Genomic DNA, 25,327 nt, shown 5'->3' on the forward strand with positions numbered 1-25,327 from the left:
GTATTATAGGGTGACCATGTACAGTATATGAAGCATTGCCTAAAAGTCACAGCTTATATTTATTGAGACCTTCCTACATGCTAGTCACTGCATTAATGTAATGATCTAATTTAATCTTTAATACAAGTCTATGAGTTATGTACTGTACTCTTAATTTTCCCAATTTTACCAGTTAGTAAGCTGAAGGTCTGAGAGGTTTGGTAACATGCCCTCAGGTCACACAGCTTGTTAGTTAGTAGAGTGAGAACTCTGATAGGTTGACACCAATGTTTTGATTGCAGAGACTGTGGGAGGCAGACTGACATGAAAGAGAATGTTCTTACTTGTATACACGAAGTGGAGAACTGTTGTTGAGACAGGCAGGACAAATTACCAACAAGGCAGGACAAATTACCAACAAGGGTTTTCTGGAGTAGTCCAAGAAGGAACAATGACTATTGAGATGAAGGAGAAAGGAAAGTTGGCAAATCTCTTTCCATGATATTTAACCCTATTTCCAGGGCAAGGTTTTGAGTTTCTTTCCCAGCATTCACTAGAAAACTTTACATCGAGGTAATGCTGAATAGTCCAGGTCTCCACTCAACTTTCCCCCACCCCCCACCCCGCCTCTTCTGCCTTAAGTCCTCCACCTGCTCTTTCTGAAGTCTGATCCCTGAGTCCGGTCCCAGGTAAAAAAGCGCCTTTCTTGTTCCTTCCCCTTCGCCTCAGTCTGTCTGCCATGTTTTGAGCTGTACGGCCTCACACTACTGTTTGGCTGCAGACCACTTTGCTCCCTAAGATCTAATACTTGCCTCCTGGGAAGTATTCCATAATTACATTTCTCCTTTTTTCTTTCAGAACTTCTCCAGTTCTCTTCTCTCGGTGCTGTACTCTTGGATGGCTCTACTGCAGTCACATAATCCTAATACCAGAGCAAGTCAAACATTATAGAACTGTATAACAAAAAAGTTAACATATCTCCCCCACTTACCCTACTTCCTCCCTCCCCCGGCCAATCTCAACGCTTCCCGAGTCCCACCTCAGGCATCCAGTGTTATCAGGTTGATTCTCTTCACACCTATAGGAACATGTAAAAGCATAAAAACCATAGTCTGCTTTCATTTCATTAAAAAATCTTTTTTCTTGAAATGGTAGTCTTCATTATGCACACAGTCCTATTTTCCTCTCCCCTCTTTCCTGTCTCCCTTCCATCACCCTTCTTCACACCGTTAAGAACTGTCTCTTCTGGTTCCTTTCCTTCTTTCTTCCCCTCATCTCTTCCCACTTCTCATCCTCATTTCAATGAGTTGCTACTAGTTATTGTTTTGGGGCCAAGGGATACAAAGATGCATTAAGACACTGACCTTACCCCCTGGGAGATCAAGGTCTTGTGGGGAGGTCAGATGTGAATAGCTAATTGCTACAAAGATTTTTTTTTTTTATCGTCATTTGGCCAACCCTCTTCATTCATTTAGAATGAAACTTAACGGTCATTGGAGACCCAAGCCTGCTACTCTAGTATTGAATTGACCTTGGGCCGTGAGAATTAAAAAAAGATTGTATCCCAGTTCTTAGGCAGCCTATTAAATTAAATCCAGTCCCTACCCTTTCCATATTTGTTTGCTGATCATTACAGACATTTGTCAACATTAAAGGCTCCTGTCTATGGAAGAAATAAATGCTCAGCAGCCTTAGTAGAATAGCTCCTTCTAAGAGGAATTGCATTTAATGAAGAATAGCTTTCTCAGTCTCAGAAACAGCCTGATCCATGGTAAGGGTAGCAATCAATGGCTCAATCTATGAAGCCAGGTGCAGACTACTATGCAGATTTCATTTTCTGGGTTACAGACAAAATAGAGAAGAGGTATTGAATGCTAACTCTGTGCCAGGCATTATATCACATGCACTTCACTTGTCTCTCACCTGCAGTGAGAGTCTTCATTTCAATTTAGTTCAATCAGAAATATGTATGGCATGCCTACCATGTGCCAGACTCTTGTCAGGACTTGGGATGCATCAGTTCAAAAACAGAGTGTTGCCCTCCGGCAGTGTACATTCTAGTGGAGGTGGGCAGGTAGGATAGGACAGATGGTAAACTATCAACATTAATTAGCAAATTATGAAGAATATTGGAAGTTGGTCAGAGCTATGAAATAAAAAGTAGAGTAGAGTCAGGGGACTAAAAATGCCCAGAGTTTAGCAGATTATAGTATTAAATGGAATAGTCAGGGTGGACTTCATGGGGAAGTGAATTCTGTAAAATATGTAAAATATTTAAAAAGACCACTCTGTCCTACAGTCTAGATAAAAGTGTTTAAAAACTTATTTGGCAAGTCTTTGTTGTGCTGCGTAATAGAGGAATGGTCCATCCTGTCATCCACGCCTCTAATGCCTTATAATTTTTTGAAGGACTCAGTTAGCCCCTGGAATTAATTAGGTGCTCCAGGGAATAGTGCAAACACATTTCCAATGGAGTTCAGAGGAGGAACAACTGGATGTCAGTGAGCACTCTCCCAGAGATATATGCTGAGCACGTGGTATGTGGGAGGCCCTGTGACTGACACACGGAGATTCTGAGACATTTTCCCAGAGTGCTGAAAATCTCTTTGGGAGGTTAAGAGAAGTGATTAAGGGCCTTGTCTTCAGAGTCAAACTACCTTTTGAATCTGAGCTCTGCCATTTTAGGTTTGGTGTTTTCCTTTGCCTCTTTGAGATTTGCTTTCTTCCTCTGTAAAATGGGAATATTAATACTTACCTGAAAGAGTTGTTATAATGCTGATGTAAGGATTGTTGACAGCGTTTAGTGTAGTGTCTGACATATGTCACAACAGTGATCATTGTTCTCCACCCTCATCTGCAGGATCATTTGAGGATTTACTCACTGGCAAGATGGCTGAGATAACAGTTAGTCTCACAAAATCTCCTGAGCTGAGGCCAGGTGAGAGGCCTGTGGTAGGAAGGTACTGGCACTTTTCACTTTCTCTTCTCAACACAAGGCCAACTTTCCAGAAAAGCATATGGACCAAAAGAACTCGTGGGGGTTTTTCTCAGTAGGTGGACGTGTAAACAAATGACAGGGCAGGGAGTAGTGGCTTGTGGATTCCTGATAGATCAGCAGTTATAAGGAGTCACCCCTGGGACTGCCATCTGTTCCCATCCTCTCCAGACTTGCCATGTCCTGAGTTTCCAACCCAGAGTGGAATTCAGAAAATACAAATAAAGGGCAGAGGTTCTTACGGCTGACGTGAGGAGCAGTCTTACAAGGAGGCTGCTTTCTGTACAGGCCACTTGCATCCTTTGAGATTAGATGGGTCTGGACTGGTGACACAAGAAGGTCTTCGTGGACCTTAACTCATTAGGAATTATTCTGTGATTGATTCCTATATTCAGAAAACACTGCTACCAGCAGTATGCCAGCTATCATGCCAGTGGGAGGGAGAAAAAGCTAGCAGAAGCATAGGTCTTGCCTTCAGGTTGCTCATGGGTGTCAGGTAGAAGTAGTTCAGGGGTATCTGTGGGAGCTCATGGTTGGATGATGATAAACACTGAGTACTTGCCTTGGACAAGGTAACTGTCTAAGAAGTTTGTGTGGATTAAGTCATTTAAACATCACAACAGCCCTGTGAGATAGATATTATTTATTTCCAATTTACAGACAGGAGAAATAAGCCAGAGAGAGGTTAAGTAACCCTAGGACACGCTCAGATAGTAATGGACACTTAGTATATCAGGAGGTTTCCCAGACATTTGGATTTTTGGCTTCTTTTAAAGAAGATCCGAAGATGGATATACATGGTTGGGCTCTTGTCCTGCCAGGCAACAGCCAGGGGCAGTTGAGTAGCTGCTCATCTTGCTGGTTGGCCACAGTCTCCACCATTGACTGCTTGGTAAGGCCTCACCCTCTTCTTTGTACTGATTACCTGGCCTTTTTTGCATGTGGTGAGCAACCTTGAGTTAGTTCATTTTTCAAGTTTATTTGATGAAGGTGGCAACACTCCAACTTGAGAAAATAGCTTCAGAAAATAGTAAAGTGTAGGTGCCTGGGGGAGGGGGAATGTAGGTAAGGTGCGGTAGGCAATGCCCACACTGGAAACGCTGTCTTATACATGTAGACAAGATGCTGCATCTCTAGTTCTTTAGGTCCAGAGCCCAACTTACATGGGTTATTCTGTCATGACCTGGTCTTTCTCAATTGGCTCTTCTATAACCCAGCATAGGGTTCTCTCTTCCTTTTTCCTTTAGTTTCCTTTCTTTGTTCCACCATTTTTTAAAAATTGCACATCTCATTTTTAAAGAAAAAAATTGAAAATACAGGGAAAAAGTTGAAGACAGCCAATATCAACAGTCCCTCCCAACTATACCTACTTTCTTCATATGTAGTATACATGCATTTTGTGTTTTATGTATTTTTATGTTCTATGTAATATTCATATTTTTAAACAAATTGTATACATTTAGCCTACACATATAAATGTTTATATTATAAAACTTGAATCAAACAATATATAGTGTTTTGAAACTTGTTTTTCTCTCAATAATATATCATGAACATTATTAGATGTCAGCAGCTACATTTGTGGTTTTTAAAAGTTTACAAAATGCCCTTTTTTTGGTATACTGTAATTTCTTTAACTAGATTCTGCTCAAAATGTTTCCAGATTTTCATATTGGCACACATCCTAGGTTATTTATTTGATTAAATTCCAGGAGTAAATTGTACCATCAAAGAGTAAATAATATGAGCCTATGGTGGCTCAGTTTTCCTAACTTCTGATTTTTTTGTAAACATTATCATATATTACATATACCTTCTGTGTGTGTATCTGTGTGTGTGCATGTACATGTGTGTGTATGCATGTCTATATGGTAAAATTATAGATACACTTATTTAAAGTATTGAAGGGAAGAGCTAGTTATGTCCGTCATTACGATAACGGCGTGTGTTCCTTTATCTCTGCCAGTCTTCCCTAGGAAAATCTTGATTTCCCTTATTCTGTAGCCTCAGTAAAATCTCCATTTTGTGACTGTAGTTTAGATTCAAACGGTGACAGGGCGAGTAAGTAAGACTTTCACTTTAGTCCAGTACTTCCAGGGAATCGCCACCTGGTTCTCTCTCAAACAGCCTGGAAGGAAGTGGCAGGGTAAGGGCAGAGTACCTTTGCTCCTTTCGTTCTTCATCTTCTTCTCTCCATAGTGAACTGGCTGTAGTTGGAAAAGTGGAATAGAAAGTGCTGTTTTTCTCAATTCTGGTATACACTTAGCTCTGCAGTGTTGGATGTGGCTGGTCTAGCCACTTGGCGCATATCATGGTCTCCACTATCATGCCGTGGCTGGTGACAGCCTGGACAGTCCACACTTTTCCATCATAGCTGCTGTTTTGTAGTTTGTGAGCAAAGCAGGGAAGGAAGCCAGATTTTTCACCTGCTCACAGAAGTTGTCCGTTGCATCCATTTACTTAGGGGGAAACTGCCCTGGACGGTACCAGGGAGAAAGAAGAGCCTGGAGTCTTCTGAATGAGGATGTGATCCCCTCACACAGATACTTTTAACGTTAGCTAGAAGAGTGTGTTGTTGATATTTTGGTAAAGAACCTTACCGAGAGGCGTGTATATTGGCAGGTGAGTATAACATTTTTCCTTCACAAAATAAGATTATGCTGAACATGCTATTAGGTGACCTAATTTTTTTCGGTTATAAGTATATTTTTTCATGTCAGTATTCTGTTGAATTTTCATTCATTGGTTCATTCACTAACCTATTTAATAATAGAAAAAGCAACGCTCTTTCCACCATCCTTCATTTATTATTAGTGAGACAGACAGATAATAATCAAATAATCATACCAAATCATACCAACTCTGAAAGAAGTTGCTCTCTGAGCATCCAGCAGAGGGGACCTGATCTCGGAGGAAATGCTATTTTAGCTGTGATCTGAGGGACGAGAGGTGGAGGTGGAATTGGGATGGGAAAACAGGGACTGTTTTATAGTATTAAATATACTATAAAAATACCATTTTTATAGTATATTTCACTTATGTCTATGTCATATTTTATGTAACAGATTTTTCGGGGGCATTTTTCCCCAGCTTTATTGAGGTATAATTAACAATGGGAGCATTTACATTATTTTTGATTTTACATCTATTTCATCCAGTTTGATAGATGGATCGGAGACTTTGAGCTCCTGATCTAGCAGAGGAGTGAATTTGCCTGGATTTACTAATATTCTCATTGGGCTCTCTTGTGTTCAGTGATCCAGATTTGCAAATCTCAGACTGAGCTGTAGACAAAGGAAATCAATCTGCCAAGGAATTATACTAAGGAAGTGGCCTTGCTTTTGGCTTGTGAGGCCAAATAGCCGCACCTGCGTGTACTACCTAATGTAGCTGGCATGTGCCCTATTCTTTTATGCATCTATTGATTTACTCATGTAACATTTATGAATTCCCTAGTCATGCCACCTAGTGTGTTAAAGATTGATAATGTGAAGTTGAAGAGCTCTTAGCCTTTCCTCCAGAAGCACCTAGTAGGTGTGAAAACACAGAAGTAATTCAGTATATAATGTCATAAATGGTACTCCTGTAGTAAAGGAGTGAACCTAGTCTGTTCTGTTTACTCCGGGAGCCAGAGGAAATAGCAGCCAGCTCCACACGGGTTTCTCAGAGGAGGTGGTAATTGAACTGATTCTTTTTTTTTTTTTAAACTGATTCTTGAAGGCTCATTAAATTTTGTCAAATATGAAGGGATTTGCGGCTTTCTGATAGAAGAGATTCTAAGAGTAAAGATTTCAAGAATTGAGGGGAATGGTGATGGCTGGTACTCGTGGAAAGTATTTGTCTCTTGCTGGCTTCTTGGTGGGAAATTAGCTTGGAGAGTAGTTGGGGCTTTATAGATAAGGAGAGACCTTGAATGCCATGCAAGGAAAGCTGGGTTTTGTTCTGTCTGTAGTGAGAGAGTGTTTCCATCAGATTGATTATGTTAGGTAGTATTAGCTGCGGTAACAGATAAACTTCAGAACCTCTTTGACTTCACATCATAGCCAGTAATTTATTCTCCACCTAATGTCCAAAAAGGATGTTTCTGATTGGTAGGTGACTCTCCTTCTAGTGGGGATTTTCGTGGAGGTGAGTTGTTTTGTCATTTTTTTTTCTCTGAATATACAAAACTAGGTTTGCAGATACAGTGTTTAGGGTCCACGGAGGTACCATAAGAGTAACACTGGCCTGGCTTAGTCAGAATTGGTCAGAATTGGTGGGGTGGTGGCGGGACAAGTGAGTCCACACCTAGTCTGAGACACTGCTAACTCAACTTAAAAAACAAAAACAAAAACAAAAACCCATTGTGTTGGCAAACAAGGGCTGTGTTTAGCCCCCAAGTTTCCACTTTGTGACCTCTGATAAGGAATATAGCACATTGGAGAAATCTTTGAAAACCAGGAGCAACATAAAGAGTATATAGGCAGGTTCCCTGCCTCCCCCACAGCCAAAAAACTAGAGTAAGGAGAGCTTTCTTTCTGTCGCTCTTAAATCTGAGGGTGACGCTGGTCCCATAGTCACAGTGCTGTGGCTGACTCACCTCCTTGGAAATGCTGCTGAGATAAGGACCTTCATTAAAGGACAATCTGTGCCCCTCTGATTTGAATTCTGTATGCTATTTTGGAAGTAATGAGAAAGTGAAGGGAAAGTAATGATTATTGTTTGTTACTCTGAAATTCCTTGAACAGTGTATTTGTCATGTTAAACTCAGTTTAAATCTATGAAGGACAGTTCCCTTCTCAAAGTAGCTGACATTAATGGAAGAAGAGAGAAAATTGCTCACGGTTGGTCTACCACACATACATCCTGCTTTTCTCCCCTGAGTGTTCCCTTTAGTGGCACTAGCTGCCTTAGGGAGGACAAGCTCCTAACAATTCTAGAGGGCCCTTCCCCGGGGCACCTGGCTGAGGATGCCATCACCATGGTAAATCCCCACAGCTACTGTTAGAAATGTACCCAGAGATCCCTGTGACCTCCCCATAGGACTTCTCCCTCTGTTGAGTTAGAGTGGAGGGAGGGGAAAGCACGGGGGCTGCAGAGCCAGGTATACCTGCACTCCCACTGCCCACTTCTGTGACTTCCAGCTCCTCCCCACTCCACTGTTTGTCTCCATTTGTAAAGATGGCTGTCAGTTCATCTTGTCTATAATTCTGGTATAAGGACTAAATAAAATCACATATTTAAAGCACATAGCACAACAGCTGGCACATAGCAGGCATTCAACATATGATTGTTCCCTTCGTTTCACCCTTTCCTGCCCATGATAGGAATTTCTTGCTCTGTAAGTTTGACGCCTCCAATTGCATTTTTGGTAGATGCAGGGAAACTCGATGTTAGCTTATTTAGAAGTAAAGATGAATTAACCGTGAAATAATAATACAAGTCAATGAGAAAATAGGATTTGATTTATTACTATTTCACTTTAGATGCAGTTAGAGGTTATATATTTGCATAAAATAATTCTTGAAAATAGTTTCTTTCCATGTCATCACAGATGAGTTTCTTGCAGAGACGAAAAGAGCAGGCCCGTGGTGGTTTTAAAAAGGTTTAGGGCCACAATGTTATCATTCTCCCCCTTTCCTCTTCTCAAAAGAGAGATAATCATAATTATAGCCTATGAAGAGATGAGAGTACAGTTGAGTTAAAGGTAAATGAATTTTTGATTCTTGCTCAAAAAAGGCAATGATTTAGTTACCTCTTATTAGAACTTTGAAAATCTGGGTTCAGTTTTTCAAATGTATTAATAGCATTACTCAGCCAAGCAGAGTCACAAACCTACAAGATTAAAAATTGGTTGACTGCACCAGAGGCCCATTGATGTATTGTCTCCATAACAACTGGCTCGTGTTATGGACGTGAGGCAGGGCATTTTTCCTCATCACACTGCTTACTTAGCTCCATAAATTACATCATCACGTCTTATGTCAGCATGGAGCTATGAGTTCTTTCTGACATCATCTGGAAGCTTCTGTTGGTCATGAGTTTTTGTTTAGTGGTAATGATCCCATTTATTAAAACATTGTACTTGTTATTACCATTTTAGAATTAACACTGTTGAAAACACTAGGTTTTCATCAATCTTTATTTAATCACCAAAATGTGTGTAGTTAGGCTAATTTGTTCCCTCCCTCCTTCCCTTTTTATCTCCTTTGAAATGGCTACAGGTTGTTTTCAGTGTTTCCTTCTGAAAAGAATTCAATATAAGTAAAGCAGGACTCCGATATCTGTCCCATGTATGTCGGTGGCAGACTATAGCACCACCTACCTAGATTCCTAGTGCATAGCAGTTTTCAGGTTTCATGACAGGCAGCATCAAGTTTATGGCTTTTTAGGTTTGTAGGGGAAGAAGAATAATTTTCTCTCTACCCTTACAGGTTCTTGGCTGAGGACCCTCCCACCCCAATAAAAGATTAACAGGAGAAAGACAAACAAGTTTAATACTTCCATATACATGGATGATGCCCAGGAAAACTGAGTAACTCCCTGAGGTGGCCCAAGCAATCACCTTAAATACCATCTCTAGCTAAAGACAAAAGATAATGGGGGTGGTGGGGAAGGCCAGTTATGGGAGGTGACCAGGAAAAACACACTATACAAGGTTATGCAAATTTAAGTCCAGCCTTCTCCACTTATTGAGACTGTTTTGAGTTTTAGTCACTCCCCTCTTCCTGGTGTAGAGAGGAAGATAATCTTACAGAGTTTTTCTTTATAAAATATAAATGTCTCTCACAAAAAGATAACATCTCTTTGGTTTTTGGAGCTTCTTGTGTGTCCACTTTCTTAAAAATAACCAATTCAAGATAATCCTGTCAAAGAAGCATATTTTGGGGTGGCCTATGCTCCTCCCCCCCCCCAGCTTCTTTCTTGAGGGAAATACTGGACAAAAGAGCTAAAACCACAGCCTTGCCGACCAACTTAATGCAGTATGATACGTCAGATGACCCTGCTGAGAAGTCAAGGCCACTCTGCTCTGGACCGGGTGACCAGGCAGGACCCTCTTCTGTGTTTTCCCCTGTAGGAATTGGTGGCAGTGATATTCGCTCTAGCTGGAGTCATGCAAAGATTAACAGGTGTAAATTAGAGAATAGCGATGAAAATGTTCTGATTTACAAACAATCTTAGGGTGATAATTACACAATTTCATCAATTTCTAAGTTGTTAAGGATGAAAAATAAGACATATCTGAAATCAGAGATTACTTGGCATCATTTTGTATTTTGATGGTTCATAAAATCTAAAACAGTATTAGATTGTGTGCAGTATTCTCGGGTTTCCTTTCTCCAGGAAACTGCTTGTCAGTCCTCATAAATACTAGCTCTATTTTCTCTTCTGAATGATGCTGACCATGACTTTAGCAAGTGACCCTATGAACAAAGGCCAACTCCCATTGAGAAATAAGAGCTGCCTTTCTGCCAGGTGTACCTCGTGTGTGTGTGTGTGTGTATGCGTGTGTGTATGTGTGTGTGTATGCGCATGCTCAGTGGCCATGAGCCCTGCTAAGCCCCATTACCTCTGTTTGGGCTTACCAATTCTTGTCAAGTGAATAGGGCAGTCAGGTTATATTGGTTTTCATGTGATTTCTATGTTTTTGGTAGACTAGTTGACAATTTCTAATACTCGGTTTCAAGAAAAGAAAGTCTGGCCCTGTGAGCGATTCAAGTTCCCCTTCCATTAGACATCCTATAAACTTGAGCATCCCCTGAAACTCTCCTGGAAAGAGAAGGTGCTGTTCTTTTAGGCTGCTGACTGCAGTGCAGAGAACTATTCCAGCTTTGCTGAGGGGGTTGAGCCCATCAGCTCCCTGTTCTTTGCCCCAGGCATCAATATAGTCAGGACAAGTTGATCTCTTGAAAAAGTGCTATTGACATGAAGGTTTAGCACATCGACAGCTTCACTTATTCATCCAAAATATACCAGAATGGAGAGGAGCAAAGTCTTGTTTGTGTTTTCTTGGACTCCTTGTTTTCTATAGTATTGCGGCATATATGTCACCTCATGTGAAAGTGACCTTGTCATTCTTGCCAGGATATATGGGAAGGCAACAGCATCAGGCAGCATGCAGTTTGGAAGAAATTGGATTGGGCACCTGAGTCCATTGACTCAGTGCTCTGGTAGACACTTTACTGAATAGGACAAGTCATGTTTGTTACCATCTGCTGTTTATTTTTAACTTCTACCTGAGAGGGCACATTACGAGGTTGGGAGAGATAGGAATGGAAAAGCTGAACACATGAGGTATTTAATAGGTACAGAAAGTTATGAGTATATAGGGGTTGTTGAGGTAAGACCTGCATTCCATTCCTTTGGGGCCGTCCATTCTCCTTGCTTTTCCTTTTCTTCTCCTCAGCCTGAGGGCTACTTCCTACATACTCTGCCTAGACCTGCACTGTCCAGTGTGGTAGCCAGTAACCACATGTGACTATTTAAATTGAAATGTCCATTAATGACAGTGAAATACAATTATAAAACCTCTCAATCTCTCAGTCACAATAGCCATATTTCAAGTGCCTTTAGCCACATGCGGCTACCATAAAAGACAATGAAGATCTAAGAAATTTCTGTAATCCCAGGAAGTTCTCTTGTACTGCACTACAGACAGACAGTAAGCTCTGGAGAAGCAAAGGGCGTGTGTGTGTGTGTGTGTGTGTGTGTGTGTGTGTACGCTCACCATCAAGGCTTCAGTGCTGAGCCATGGGTGCTTGGCTCATGAGAAGCTTCCAGTGACTGTTATATGAGTGAGTGAAAGAATGAGTGAGTGGATATATAGGAGTGAATGAATGAAGCAGTTTTACTCTACATATGCATGATTTAACATTGTTCTTCTTTTCCTTACCCAAACTCATGTACCCAGTGGGGTTAATGGCTATCCAGGTTTGGTTCATATAAGTTTACATGTGTCTCTGTCTCCTGACTTCATTTATTTATTGCATTCCTCGCATTTCTTCAGTGCTATTAATGTCTTGCCTGCAGATCTCAAAGCAGACATTTCATAGGCCATTTTCCATCTTGTGGACTCACGTGGATTCCTACTCCTATTAGCATATTTTATTAAGTGCATTTTATATGCTGGCTAGGATGGTAAACAATTCAGTGCAATCTTTGTGTTTCTCCTGGAAGGTAGGTACTACCAGAAGCCCCAGTGAGAAAGCAGAGGCCAGCCAGGTTAAGAAGCTTGCCCAAGGTGCGCTAGCTCCCTAGAACGTGGCAGACCCAGTGGTCACATCCTTATCTAAGATTCCAAAGCCTCTAGGTTGGAGGTCTGTGCCCTCAGTGCTTCACATGTATATCAATATTGTGATTGATCTTAGAAGCACCTATGCTTCTGTGTCAGTTAGGAATTATATTGGAATGATAATGCAACAATTCTAAAATAGTAACCTAAACAAGATTGACTTTTCTTTCAGGAAATGCTAAGTCCAGGGAATGTGGCCCAGAATGTAAGGTGCATGATTGTGTCACCAGTTTTTCTCTGTGTTCTGCCATCTCTAGGTCATGCTGTTGTCCTTACCTCACATGAAGCTCCTGGATCAAGTTTAAGGCAGGAAGAAACAAGAAAGGGGTTAAGCTTAAATGACAGTTGTCTGTTCTCTTTTAAGGAACTTTTCTGGAAGTTCCATCCAGCAGCTGTACCGACACCTCATTGGTTATCCCTCACTGCAAGGGAGAGTAGGATGTGTAGTCTTTTAACTGAACATGTTGCCTCCCATGAAATTAGTCTTCCATCCACAAGTATTAATCAAAGAATGAGTATTGGGTGGGCACCTTGCAGCCTATCACAACCTCCCTGTTATGTTTTCATTTTAGAGGCTGTGAACTCACACCCCCACGGATTTGGGCAGGTTTTGCTTGATCAGCTGTTAATTTTTATCTTTCAGATCTGGCATACCCTCCGTTACTAGGACTCTGATTTTTTTCCTTGAGTCTGCCTGTCTGCGTCCACTCGACCAAAAAAATGCATGAGCAGACATTTGCAATATAGAAAGAAAAAATAGTTTAATACTGAATTGGCCAGTATGTAGGCAGGAAGCTAATGCTCAAAACCCAACTCCCTGATGGTGTGTAGGTTTCAGATTAAATAGGACAAAATCAAAAGACACTGTAGGTTAGGAGGTTTGAATTTGTGCTAGGAGCTGATTGGTCAGAGGTGAGGTAAGAGTAATAAATTATTTCTTCAGGTGTTGAGGACAGTTCCGAGGTCTTTTCCAGCATCCCTCTGTCTGATCTCATGAGAAACTAGCCATGGGTTCATTCTACCTTAGAGTTCAGGAGCTGAAACGTAACTTAGTCAAGATGTTATCTTTAGCCTGCCAGAGGTCTGAAAGTGTGACCATTAGTGAGGTCCAGGGACTGTCTTCTCCTGCCTTAGGGGTTGGGTTGCTCATTATCTGGGGAAAAGATTTGGTCTCCTAAGGGTATAAAGACTGAGGGAGGGGTATGATTTCTAGAGCTAGGATTTAAAACTAAATTTAATCAAAGTCATAGGGACTCCTTTTCATCTCTAGCTGCAGACAGCACTGTCCTCTCTTGGGTAATTCCCAGCAGATGTATGCATCCCAGCAGATGTACGCATCCCAGCAGATGTACGCATTTATGTTACCTTTCTGATCCCTGTAGATATTTTGAGTTTCCAGCCCCTGATCAGAGGATGCTGTTCCTTCTTCTGAGGTGCCACATTTCTCCCTTGGTTGTGGGCTTTGTATGGATTATTTTCCCTTTTCTCAGTAGTGTGGTCCCAGGAGGTATGTGAGACCTGTGGATCATGGTGAGACCAGAAAAACCCAGTAACACAGCAACCCATTTAGTTGGCACAGCCTAGCTTTGTTTTTAAGTGGATGCCTCATTTGTAAAACCCACTCCACCAAGCATCCACAGGTAGGATGTTTTATGCAAATTCCCTCAAGCAGGACTCCCTGGAGTATTGTTGGTAAGACTAGCTTTGAGTTTTTCTATGAATATATTTGAAAGTTACACATTTTGCAAAAGGGCAGTTCTTCTAAATCTGGCCTTTCAAACCAGTTGTATTTATCTGGTGGGCTCTTTAAATTATATGGAAATTGTGATTGTGGAACTGCTGGCTTAGGAATTCCTGAACTTTTTGAGAGTGGAGAGATAGATGCACTCATTTATTCATTAAAAAATGAGGTGTTTTGTACGTACAAAGCACTAAGTTTACTAGGTTGGCAAAATGTTTGAATGAAAAGAGAAAATGTGTTGTATTTGTTTATGTTTCTTTGTTTTTGACTGCTTAAAAAATATATTTTCACACAATCTAACTATTTTTGTCAGGGGCATTTCAGAGGATTCTCTGAAAAAAGAAGACCATTTTTTTCCCGGGAAGGTTTCCTTCTTAGTGTTTGTTGGGTACAAAATGCATCAATCATTGCATTTTAATACAATTTAATAAAATATGGTCTTGTGTAGATAGAAACTGCTTTTGTTTTGTTGTCTATCGAGGTTTATTTATTGATCAAGAAATTCATCCTATGTTTCTTTTATAATCAGTTGATGGGGCAGAACAAACGTAGGCAGAGCGGAGACATGAATAAGGGTTTGATATATCAGAACTTCCCAGCAGCTGAGAAAAATATGGCGTGTGATTTAGACTTTTGATATTGAGGTATTTGAGGGATGGAACATGTGTTAAAAATTTTATCAGCTCATGGTATACATAGAATATGAGCTAAGATCTTGACCTTGCCAGGAACTCACTTATCAATGCATTAAGCTTGCACTTGTGAAACTATATCACACGAGCGAGGTAATGTTTACAGTTTCCATTGAGCCATTTTTGGCATCTATGTTAGGTTGAGCTATCTAGAGATTGTAATAAATCTCAAAAGATTCTCTTTTGAATCTTGAGTTATGAATCAAAAAAGGGTGCTGGTGGTTTGTCTCAGAGTAGCAACCACAAATATTTTCTAGTGCTTTGCCAATTACTTAAAACATGGGTGTCAAACATGACTTCTAACTTATTTTTATAGTAATGGATGTGTGCATGTACACACGTCTAGTGTTTATTTTTACCTGTTAGTTAGAGTTTCACATTTGATCCACTATCCTAAACACAATGTTGGAGAATAAAGTAAAATTTGCTCACTATCCTCCTCTTCCCTTTCTGGGGAGATCCAAATCTGATACTGGCTAAAGCTGGGCTGCCTATCCTGGATATCATGCTGCTCCTATTTTACTAGATGCTCTATCACCTCATGGAAGCCACCAGAAGAATAATCCTAGCCAGGATTTCTTCCTTAGGCTATGGACAAAAAGGAGGGCAGATGTAGGTAGTATTGATCCATGAACACTTGGTGTTTAGTCTGGTCCTAATCCCACCAGGTAGAGGAATAGCCAGGCTTGCCTTGGGCCCAAGGGCTCTTGAGCCCTCCCGCCCTGACTTACTTTATTCTCTTGCATCTCTACTTAAAAAAACTTCCCCATATCATCTCAGCTTTTGGCCTTGTGAGGGTCAAAAAGTAAATTTTCTACTATCTTTCTATGTTCTGCTGGCTGGGTTAATAATCAAATTGATATGAGACAGATAAATGGGAGAAAATGTCCAAAATTTATTATGGATGTACCACAAATATTTTGTAGTGCTTTGCCAATTACTTATGCATGGATGCCATAAGAATATGAGATCTGGCAATACATTGGATAGTTGAAGTTTATATGCCATCCTGGAGCTAAGGAAAAGTGGTTTGGGACTTCAAAGGTCAGGAAGGCAATTCACATGGAGATAGAAAAGCAAATGATTGGTGAATAAATGTTTGTTGGGCCATCTTTAACAATGGGGTACAGAGAAAACATTGATCTAATGGGCCTTGCTCGGTTCCTCCCTGTCTGTCACAACACTAGTTCATATTAAACTATAATTACCTATGGTGATAGCTTCTTTCCTAGAGCAAGTCTTCTATCTAACTAAATTCTTTTCAGCAGTTAGTGGGGAGGTCAAAGATTTTTCCTGAGTCTTTCTTTCTGAAAAATAAATAGCTTAAAAACATTAATATTCCAAAAGGCATATTTGGGTTGGTAAAACTTTGGTCCCCCTCAGTCTTCATCCACATTTTTCTCAAATTATTCCCCTGTTCCTCCTCCTCTCATAGGTCATATTGTTTGGTCTCTTCCTCCTTATGTTGCATATGTCTTCAGACTTTATTTATTTATTTAATTTATTTAATTTATTTTTTTAGGTGGGGCAACTCTTGGTTGACCGCACAGATTGCAAGGACCTTGTCAGGTTACAATCCCTTATTTCGTTATTTTTTAATTTATTTTTTATGCCAATAGCACCTGGTATTCCTAGGTGGTCTCCCATCCAAGTACTAACCAGGCCTGACCCTGCTCAGCTTCTGAGACCAGATGAGATCAGGCTTGTTCAGAGTGGCATGGCTGTGGACTCTTCAGACTTTTTTGATTAAATGTTATTTGATATTGCTGAGTATAAATATTTGATTTCTGCCAATATAATATATTTTAGAAAATGTTTCCAAATACATGTGGCCACTTAAGTTAATATAGTAGTCCCCATTTATCGATAGGGGCTACATTCCAAATCCCCCAGTGGAAGCCTGAAACTTCAGAATCCTAATATACTATGTTTTTTTTCCCGTACATACATACCTATGATAAAATTTAACTTATAAATTAGACACAGTAAAGGATTAAGAACAATAATAAAATAGTACAATTATGACAACATAGTGTAATAATTTATATGAATGTGGTCTCTCTCAAAATATCTCCCTGTATTGCACTCACCTTTTTACTTCAGGGGAAGTACTTATGGCTTCTCTTCGGCACGTCCCAGTCATCACTGATCTTGTACTTTGGGCCATTGTGAAGTAGAGTAAGAGTTACTTGAACACAAGAGCTGTGATATGTGACAGTTGATTTGATAACCTAGCCAGCTACGAAGAGACTAATGGAAGGAGTTCGTAAGAACGTAGAGATGCTGGTCAAAGGGGTGATTAAAATCTTGGGCGGAATGGAGCACGATGTCTTGAGATTTCATCACACTACTCAGAACAGCATGCAATTTAAAACATGAATTGCTTATTTCTGAAAATTTTCTTTTAATGTTTTTGGACCGTGACTGTGGGTAACAGAAACTGTGGAAAGCGAACTCTAGGATAAGGAGAGATTTACTGTATGTATAATTTAGTCTAACAGATTTTCTTTGACTTTAGTTTGTAAGTTCACACTCTATCACTATTACTCATCAAAATCCAAATAATGCAACAGCACAATATCCATAAGTCGCTGAATGGGAGAAAATAAGATGATAAAAAGCATTGCAGAAATAATAGAAATCACTTTCCTACAGCCTTTATTATCTGCAAAGCACTTCCACATATATGATCTTTGATAGTGTCATCTATCCTCACATGGGTATTAATTTTATCCCTGGCTTAAAGATTTAGCCGCTCATTTAGTAAAACACTGCAGAGGTCTCTGGCAGACAGTAGTGACCAAAGCAAAGTCCATGCCTTCTAATGAGGAATGTTTTAAAATAGAGGAAACATAATTGAGGCCTAGAGAGATTAAATGACTGGTCTGAGGTCATGTAGCAAGTTAGGGAGAGGTGAACATTGTACCCTAGGTTTTTCTGTGTCTGTGGCCTTTTTTCTATAGTCTCGCCTATCAATCTTCTCCACTGTGTGCCCCTGTAAAAACAGAGGTTAAGAAGCTTAACATTACTTTGACTACTTGAGTTTTTTTTCTAAAGTTCACCCAGAGTTTATATAATATTCTATTACATATATTAGTTTTAATGTAAAATTCTTTGAGATGATGTAATGTTATTCCCCCCACCCCACACACACACATCTCCAATTGTATCTTACACTCAAGAAAGGTGTGTCTTGCTTATTTTATGCTTGAATGCTATCTTTGCAAAAGAGTTGACCAACCATCTTGGTTTGTCCTGAGTTGACAGCACTCCTGGGATGCAGACTTTCTTAAAACTGAAATAGTCTTAGACTGTCTGGTTTGCCTGAGACTGAGTGGTTTCCCAGGTTTGCAGGACTTTTAGTGCTAAAACTGGTAAGTCTCAGGCAACATGGGGCTAGTTGGTCATCTGCATTGCATATTGGAAATAGGAAGGGACTACATTTATTGTAATTGAGAGCACGATGAAACATTGGTTCAAAATCTTAGAACATTCCCCGAGTAGTTAATTTAAATTAGCATTATTTTTACAAAGAAACAAAGTAGCCTAATGAGTTTGGCTGATGATATTTTGCTTCACTTCTAATATCACCTTTTTAGTGGAAAAACTTGGTATGGTCCTCAACCATAATAGAGCATAACTGATAATTAATTTTAGGTGTATAGTCATGCTTTGTACCAAATTGATAAACTAATTTATTCATCTGCATTGCAGAGAAATTCTCTAGTTTGAAGTTGAATCCTGAGAGGTAGAGCTGGTTTCCTTGGGTTAAATTTTATAGTTCCCAAATATCAACATCAAATCATCCATGGAACCTGGAAAGGAGAAAACGTTTATCGATTTATGTTTTAGTTTGGTTAAATTCATCTCTATTAAGATTGAAGAAAAAAAATATACCTTCAGTGTATGCCTGGGGTACTAGCCATGTTATACCAGTCTAGGAGAAATGCTTACCGAAAAAAAAAAAATGGAAAAGAAAGAAAAAAAAGAGAAAATACATTTATTGAATACTTACAAACATCTTAGCAGCATTATTTCATTTATTCCTTATAGCCAGCTTATGAAGTAGTTTGTCAGTCTGTATTGTCTGCAGTGACAGATCAAACACTCCCCAAATTCCAGTGTTATAAAAAAAAGGGGTTTGTTTTTTAGCTCAGGATATATGTGCATCAAATATGTTACTGAGTAGGGAGGGAGGCCTGCTCATCATAGTCACTAATGTTGATAGGGAGGCCACCTCCCAACATTAATGATTGCCATGCAAAAGGAAAAAGGAAGCTTTGGTTAGTCTTGAATCTGCAGTTCTGTGTTTGGACTGGACGTGACACACCTCACTTCTGCATACAACTTATTGGCCAGAACTAATCACACAGCCCCACCCACCTATCAAAGCGGAGGCTGGGAAGTGTTACCCTTGCATGTCCCCAAAAGCAGGGGCACAGAAATCTTTGGTGAGCTGCTCTGATGTCTACCACAGCAGGAAGTCTTCTCTGTTTGAAGCTGGGGAACCTGAAGCTAAGAAAAGTTAAGTAACTCAACCAAGAGCTTTCAGTTTGCAGGTGGCAGGGCTCTAACTCAGGACTATCTGGGTTCAACATCCAAGCTTTTAACCACTAAGCTACGCTGCTGCCATTCTTCCACGCCCCGTTCCCCTTGCCCCCCACAGAATTTTCCCTCTCTTAATAAATTTAAGATCAATTTCTTGCCTTCAGTAAATACTCTCAGCTTAGAAGGAAAACACACAAAAAAGAAAAGTAGATACAACATAAGTTTGTTAACGCTACCCAAAAAGCAGTCATTTTCTTTGTGTAAACTGTGCCTCAAGTTATTTTCGATTCATTTTAATTAAAGATTGTCTGCCAGCTCTCTGTAAGTGTTGTGTTATGGTGAGGTAAGCAATGATGGGGCCATGGGGCGAGTAGTAAATGTACACAAGTGCTGAAGTGGATTCTCAGTCCATAGGACGTCAATCTGAGCATCTTAATTAAGAGTGTCCAAAACCAACGCAGGGTATAAAACATTCTAGATCACTTCACTTCGCTTGGCCGACCTCTTTAACTCTCCCATATGTTTCCTATTTGGTTTTCTTCAACTTGAAATTTCATTCAGGATAACATGCAGTTCTCATATTCACCACACTTTTAGTAACCCAGAGACACGTGATTAAGGAAAGTGGATTTCTTTTGACTTTTTTCTCTTTGTTGAGGCTGGCCATTACCTTTGGATATTTCTTATCCTCTTGTTCTCTCTTTTGTGCTTCTACAAGGGAAGAACATTTAGTACTTCAGAGCTACCCAAGGTCAATTGACCCTTTAAACTAATAAATCAGCAAACGTTTGAGTACCTTTTATGTGTCCAGTACAACTGCACTTTGACTTATTAGGTTTGCCAGCAAAGGAGAATTTTGGCATAACTGCCATTTATTAATGGGGTTTAAACACTCCTTAGAACTCTTCCATTTTTATGCAAATATGTTAGGGTTAGTGAGCATCGTGGTCATCAAGGTAAAGCATATAGGGCATAGCAGTAAGGACTATGGGAACAGATAACACTGCATTTAAATTCTAGGTCTGCTATGTACTTTTCTTACTAGCTCTGGGGCAAGTTCCAAATTCAGACTGAGCCTCAGTGTCCTCAGCTGTAAAATGGTGAAGTGCTCAGTATGCAATGTATTTGCATCATCAAAAGTACATTTAACTTATATGAAATCATCTTTCCATCCTCAGTCTGAATGAATGAATGATGTAGGTGGTTCCCCATTGTGAGGTAAGTTCAGGAGTATTCAAACTGTGCTGGGTGTGTGTCTTGGGGATTTTAAACTCATATATTTTGATGTAACTTCTATATTTAAGAGAATGCTCTAGAGATGAGAATGTCTCCATATAGATGAAAATTAAATTTGTTCAATACTTTAGTTAGAATTACATGAACAAATTATAAATTAAGGATTGCCTGCTTTCTTATATCAGGTCAGTTTCTTTGACAGCAAGGCTATCTTTCAGATCTTAGTTGGCTCATGGAGACTTAGATTTTGGACGCAAAAAGAACCACCAGGTGGTGCCAGCCATTTTCTGATCCAGAGAGAAGAAATACAATCCTAGCTAAGTAATTTCCATCCGGGATACCCTTAACAATTTGGGATTTCTTAAGGCATTCCGCCATCTGCCTCAGATTTAATGTTATTAAGTACATTGAAATTCTTGAGCTTTAAATCCTCATGTCAAAGACTCTTTCTCTGATTTGTGATTTGTCATGCTACACTCTTTTAGCTGATAGGATTTTTGTATTTACCAAAAAAAAAAAAAAATTGCCTGTAGTGATCAGCTGTTGCTTTTCGAACAGTCATTTCATTATGTGACAGTGTTTAAATAAGTACCTACCCTCAGGGTAGTAAAAATTTGGTTTAGGAAATAATTGTCTTAAAATCAGTATAAACAAATGTGCTTGGTTTTTAGTAAGCTGTTGCTATTCTTTGTAATCTGTAAGGAGAACAAATCAATGTTTTCTTCCTTTGGGGGGAAAAAAGTACCGGAGGATGAAAACACCAGATAATTGTATTTGTCAATTCATCCTCCCTTTCACAAATATTATTAAATGCTTCCTCAGGGAGACAGTGTGGTACAATGGCTAGGCCCTTAGGCCCTGTGGTCAGACTACTTGGATTTGAATCCTAGCTCCACCATTTCCTAGCTACTTCGAATAAACTTGTTGAACCTCTCCGGCCAGCGGTTATCTCTTCTGATGTGGCAATAACAACAGAACCTTTTTAGGGGTTGTTATGAGGCTAAAAGCATGACATATGTGTTTTTGTAGAATAAATGCTCAAAACATGTTGAAGCCCATGAATGTTAGTGCTTTGAGCTCATTGCTACTTAGGATTAATACAAGGACTCTAATGGAGCTGGAGGCCCCGTCTCAGATCCACTGCCCTGCAGTGCCATTGATGGCAGAGCATCATTTAGCTCTCATAACTTAGAAGATCCAGATCATGACCCCCATTTTACAAATGAGGAAATGTTGAAGGCTTAAATAACTTATTAAGGTCGCTTAAAGGCCAAGCAGCATCCAGTGTCTCAACCTTGCTCTAGATTTACCATGTAGAGTCTAGGGCAGGGGTCCCCAACCTTTTTGGCACTAGTGATGGGTGCTCCTATGAGAATCTAATGCCTGATGATCTGAGGTGGAGCTGAGGTGGTGATGCTAGCTCTGGGGAGCGGCTGCAAATACAGATGAAGCATCCCTTGCCGGTCACCTCCTGCTGTGCGGCCTGGTTCCTAAAAGGCCATGGACTGTTCTCAGCCATGGGGTTGGAGACCCCTGGTCTAGGGCGAAATTTCCCTTTCCAACTGTTATTTACTTGAGACCACATTACATCATGGCTTGCATTCCAGAATGACATTTCATTTTCAGGCAGCCGTTAGTCAACTTTAGAGATTCTTGTGAGCATCTTGAAAATAATACTTTTACATAACCACTGCCTTCTGCTAGTGTTAGGATGGGGCTGGCAGATGCTGCATTTGATAGCTGCCTAATCTTTCATCCTTTACTCTATGTGCGTGCGCCCACACACCAATTCCGTTTCTATGGGTTCTAACTGGCCACGCAGTGCTAAGTGTGGCATTGTTACTACTGTTTTGTAGCTCTGATTCCCAAATTTTATGAAAGGAATAATTCAACCTTGTTAGCCTGGCTATCTACCTATATTTTATCTTCGAACTAGATAAGGACAAAAGGCTCTTTAGGCTTTGCAGGTTAATCTGTCTGTTAGACAATAGTAAAATACTGGGGGGTGGTATTGGAAGCAAAATAGCATAGCTTACGTTTTGTGAAAGACTGAAACTTCTAAAATTGAGGCGGTTATCATGGCACTGTCTGCAGTTTGGACTTAGAGAAAGTCAAGGCAGGTATGGCCTGAACAGGTATATGAAGAACCAAGAGCTGCCACATGAAAGCAAAGTTAAAGCATCAGATTCTTCAGCCTGTCAATGCAAAGGCATAGCAAGGACACGAAATCTGTGCTGTTGTGAATGATGTGATCGAAACATGTTGAGGTGTTGGGATTCTGTTAGGAACTTAAATAGGTTAATTCAATATTCGACGAGTTGGATGACATTAACAGTGCCAAATAGGTGACATTTATTGAGTGCCTACTCTGTGTCAGACATCATGTCAAATTAACATACATTGTCTCATGTAATCCAATGTGGTAGGTCTTATTCTTATTTTACAGATAAAGATGGGGAAGCTCAGCAAGGTTAATTGACATGTATAGTAAGTGATGAAGCCAGAAATCAAGTTTAAAGTTACTGCAAGGCCCATCATCTTAACTACTGCACTATATGTTTCCAAGGATTTTGATTGACAGAACAAAGAAAGAAAGGATTGAGCAAATTTATACATGGCCACATGGAGTGCTGATATCTCCCTAAGCTTGAAATCTGAACTGAAAGTGGACTTATGGCGCCCCCTGGCATGCCCTCTAGCAGTAGATTGGTAAATGATAATCAGTATCACTTCATTTAAAATTTGATTTTTGTGCTTTTAGAATAGGTTTTGATCTGCATTGGGAAATACACTATAAAATAAGACCCAAGACCTACATGAATTAGGTTTTCACTTACTTTTCAAGCTACACTGTGAGAACTGCTGCTCTGGACCTCTGTTCTCCAAAGTATGCCACTCTCACTAGTTCAGTGGGATGTTAATAGGAAATAGTTGTGCATGTGGAGAGTGTACTAAAGTTAAGCAGAGCTCCTTTGCAGGATTCTCAAGGCTTTTGATATGCTGAAAAACCTTAGTATTCCCCAAGAAGAGCTCGTCAAAATATTTTTGATCCTGAAACTCTTTTACAGAGCTCCTCTGGGACAACTGTTGAAAACATGAAAAATTTGAGCCATACTCTTACTTCCATTGTATTTTGGTTGCTTTAGTGTGAAAAACCTTCCATATAGCTAAGTCAGGGTGATGACTTATTTCTTCTGCACCAGGAACTCAATGAGGAGAGCGGGAGTGAAGGGGTCCTGTGGAAACAGAAGGCTCTTTGGAAATGAGTGATTTAAGTGACAGGTGACTAAATCTTAATTTGGCTGTAGAGATCTCCAGCTGGGAAGGAATATTAGTTATCTACCGCTGTATAACAAATTACCTCCAAAATTATCAGCTTACGACAGTAAACATTTTGTATTGCATAGTTTCTGTGGGTCAGTAATCTGAGAATGGCTTAACGTGGTACCTTGGGCTCAAGGTTTCTGATGAAATTGCATTTGAACTGTCTCATCTAAGGCTTGACTGTGGTGGTATGGGGACTCTCCTTTCAAGATCACTCTTGTGGTTGGCAGGCCTTGGTCCTTCATCACATGGACCTCTCCACATAGCAGCTGCAATACGGCACCTGACTTCTCCCAAGAAGAAAGATCTGGGAGAGAGTGGGAGAGAGAACCTAAGACGGAAGAGACAGTCTTTTTACAACCTTACCACAGAAATGAAAAGAGGGTTGGAGTTTCCTTGGTAGAGATGTGTTTCAGTTTTCATATGTTTCAGTTTTCATTTGTGGTGAGGAGGCAGAACAGTTTAACAAAAAAGCTACTACCTCCCATTGTAAGTATCATATTTCATGGTCCATGAGTAAGTAGAGAAAAGTAAGGTACATATGGAAATCAATCAGGAGCGGTTGGTCAGCATGATTTTTCCCTAGGGAACCATGTGGGCTGTGAAGCTTGCTAGAAGGAAGGAAGGGATTATTTCTTTCATCAGGAAACTTAATTATATTAAAACTACACATTTCTGAAATTCAAGGGAGGCAGAAATAAAAAAAGGAGAGATAACAGGTGTGAATTTGTTTACTTGATTAAATAACCTTTTCTACTTCCTTATTAGAGTGTAAATTGTGGTGTTACACAAAGGTGGTATTGTTTATTTACTCTCTTAAGACACCCAGGAGAGAAAACTCAACTTCTTCCTGCTCTCTAGGAAACAGGTCCATAACTCAGTCTGTGACATCTGTTTTGATGTTAGCAAAATGGCAATAAAATTTGATTGAGATGAAATACTTCTATGGGGGTAGGTCTGGAGCAGGAAGTGGTAAGGTGGAATGATAAAAATGCTCACACTGATATTTACATATTTAGTTACTTAAGTATTTTATTACTGAGATTGGCTTCCCTTGTGTCTATATTGTCAAACTAGATAATGATCCTGTTTTTGAAACGAACCCCTGATGTCCCTCAGGCTGTTGGAGTTGGCTCATTTCAGGCCAGTTGTAGTATGGACCATTTGTTCCCCAAATGCGAGGACCTTAACTCCCCCTTCCACTTGGGCATATTTTATAACATCTGGAGAATTTTTGATTGTCACAACTGGTAGCGATGGTGGGTGGTGCTATTGGAAGAGGTCAGGGATGCTGCCAAACATCCTACAGTATACAGCAAAGCCATCATGATAAAGAACTATTCAGCTCAAAATGTCAGTAGTTTGAGTTTGAGAAACTCTAGAAAGCACGAGACTTGGGGTTATGCCCTGAAGGAACAAGTTGATAATATCAGACAGGACATGATAGATGAGCAAAGCATACCAACATAGAATGCTGACAAAAACCCTCCTGTAAATCCAGAGGAGAAAAAAGTATAACCTAAGAGAAAGAAAATGGCAAA

The 25,327-nt window shown here is 40.0% G+C and overlaps 1 protein-coding gene and 1 pseudogene across 15 annotated transcripts in view; one reads left to right on the forward strand and one right to left on the reverse strand.

Moving 5' to 3' along the window:
- MAGI1 (membrane associated guanylate kinase, WW and PDZ domain containing 1) overlaps positions 1 to 25,327 on the forward strand; it is a 544,874-nt gene that overhangs the window by 132,520 nt on the left and 387,027 nt on the right. The gene's annotated exons all lie outside the window — the stretch shown is intronic.
- Positions 16,289 to 16,407, reverse strand: LOC120593840 (uncharacterized; annotated as a pseudogene).

Source organism: Pteropus medius, unplaced genomic scaffold (assembly GCF_902729225.1).
Source record: "Pteropus medius unplaced genomic scaffold, Ma_sr-lr_union100, whole genome shotgun sequence".
Taxonomy (NCBI): domain Eukaryota; kingdom Metazoa; phylum Chordata; class Mammalia; order Chiroptera; family Pteropodidae; genus Pteropus; species Pteropus medius.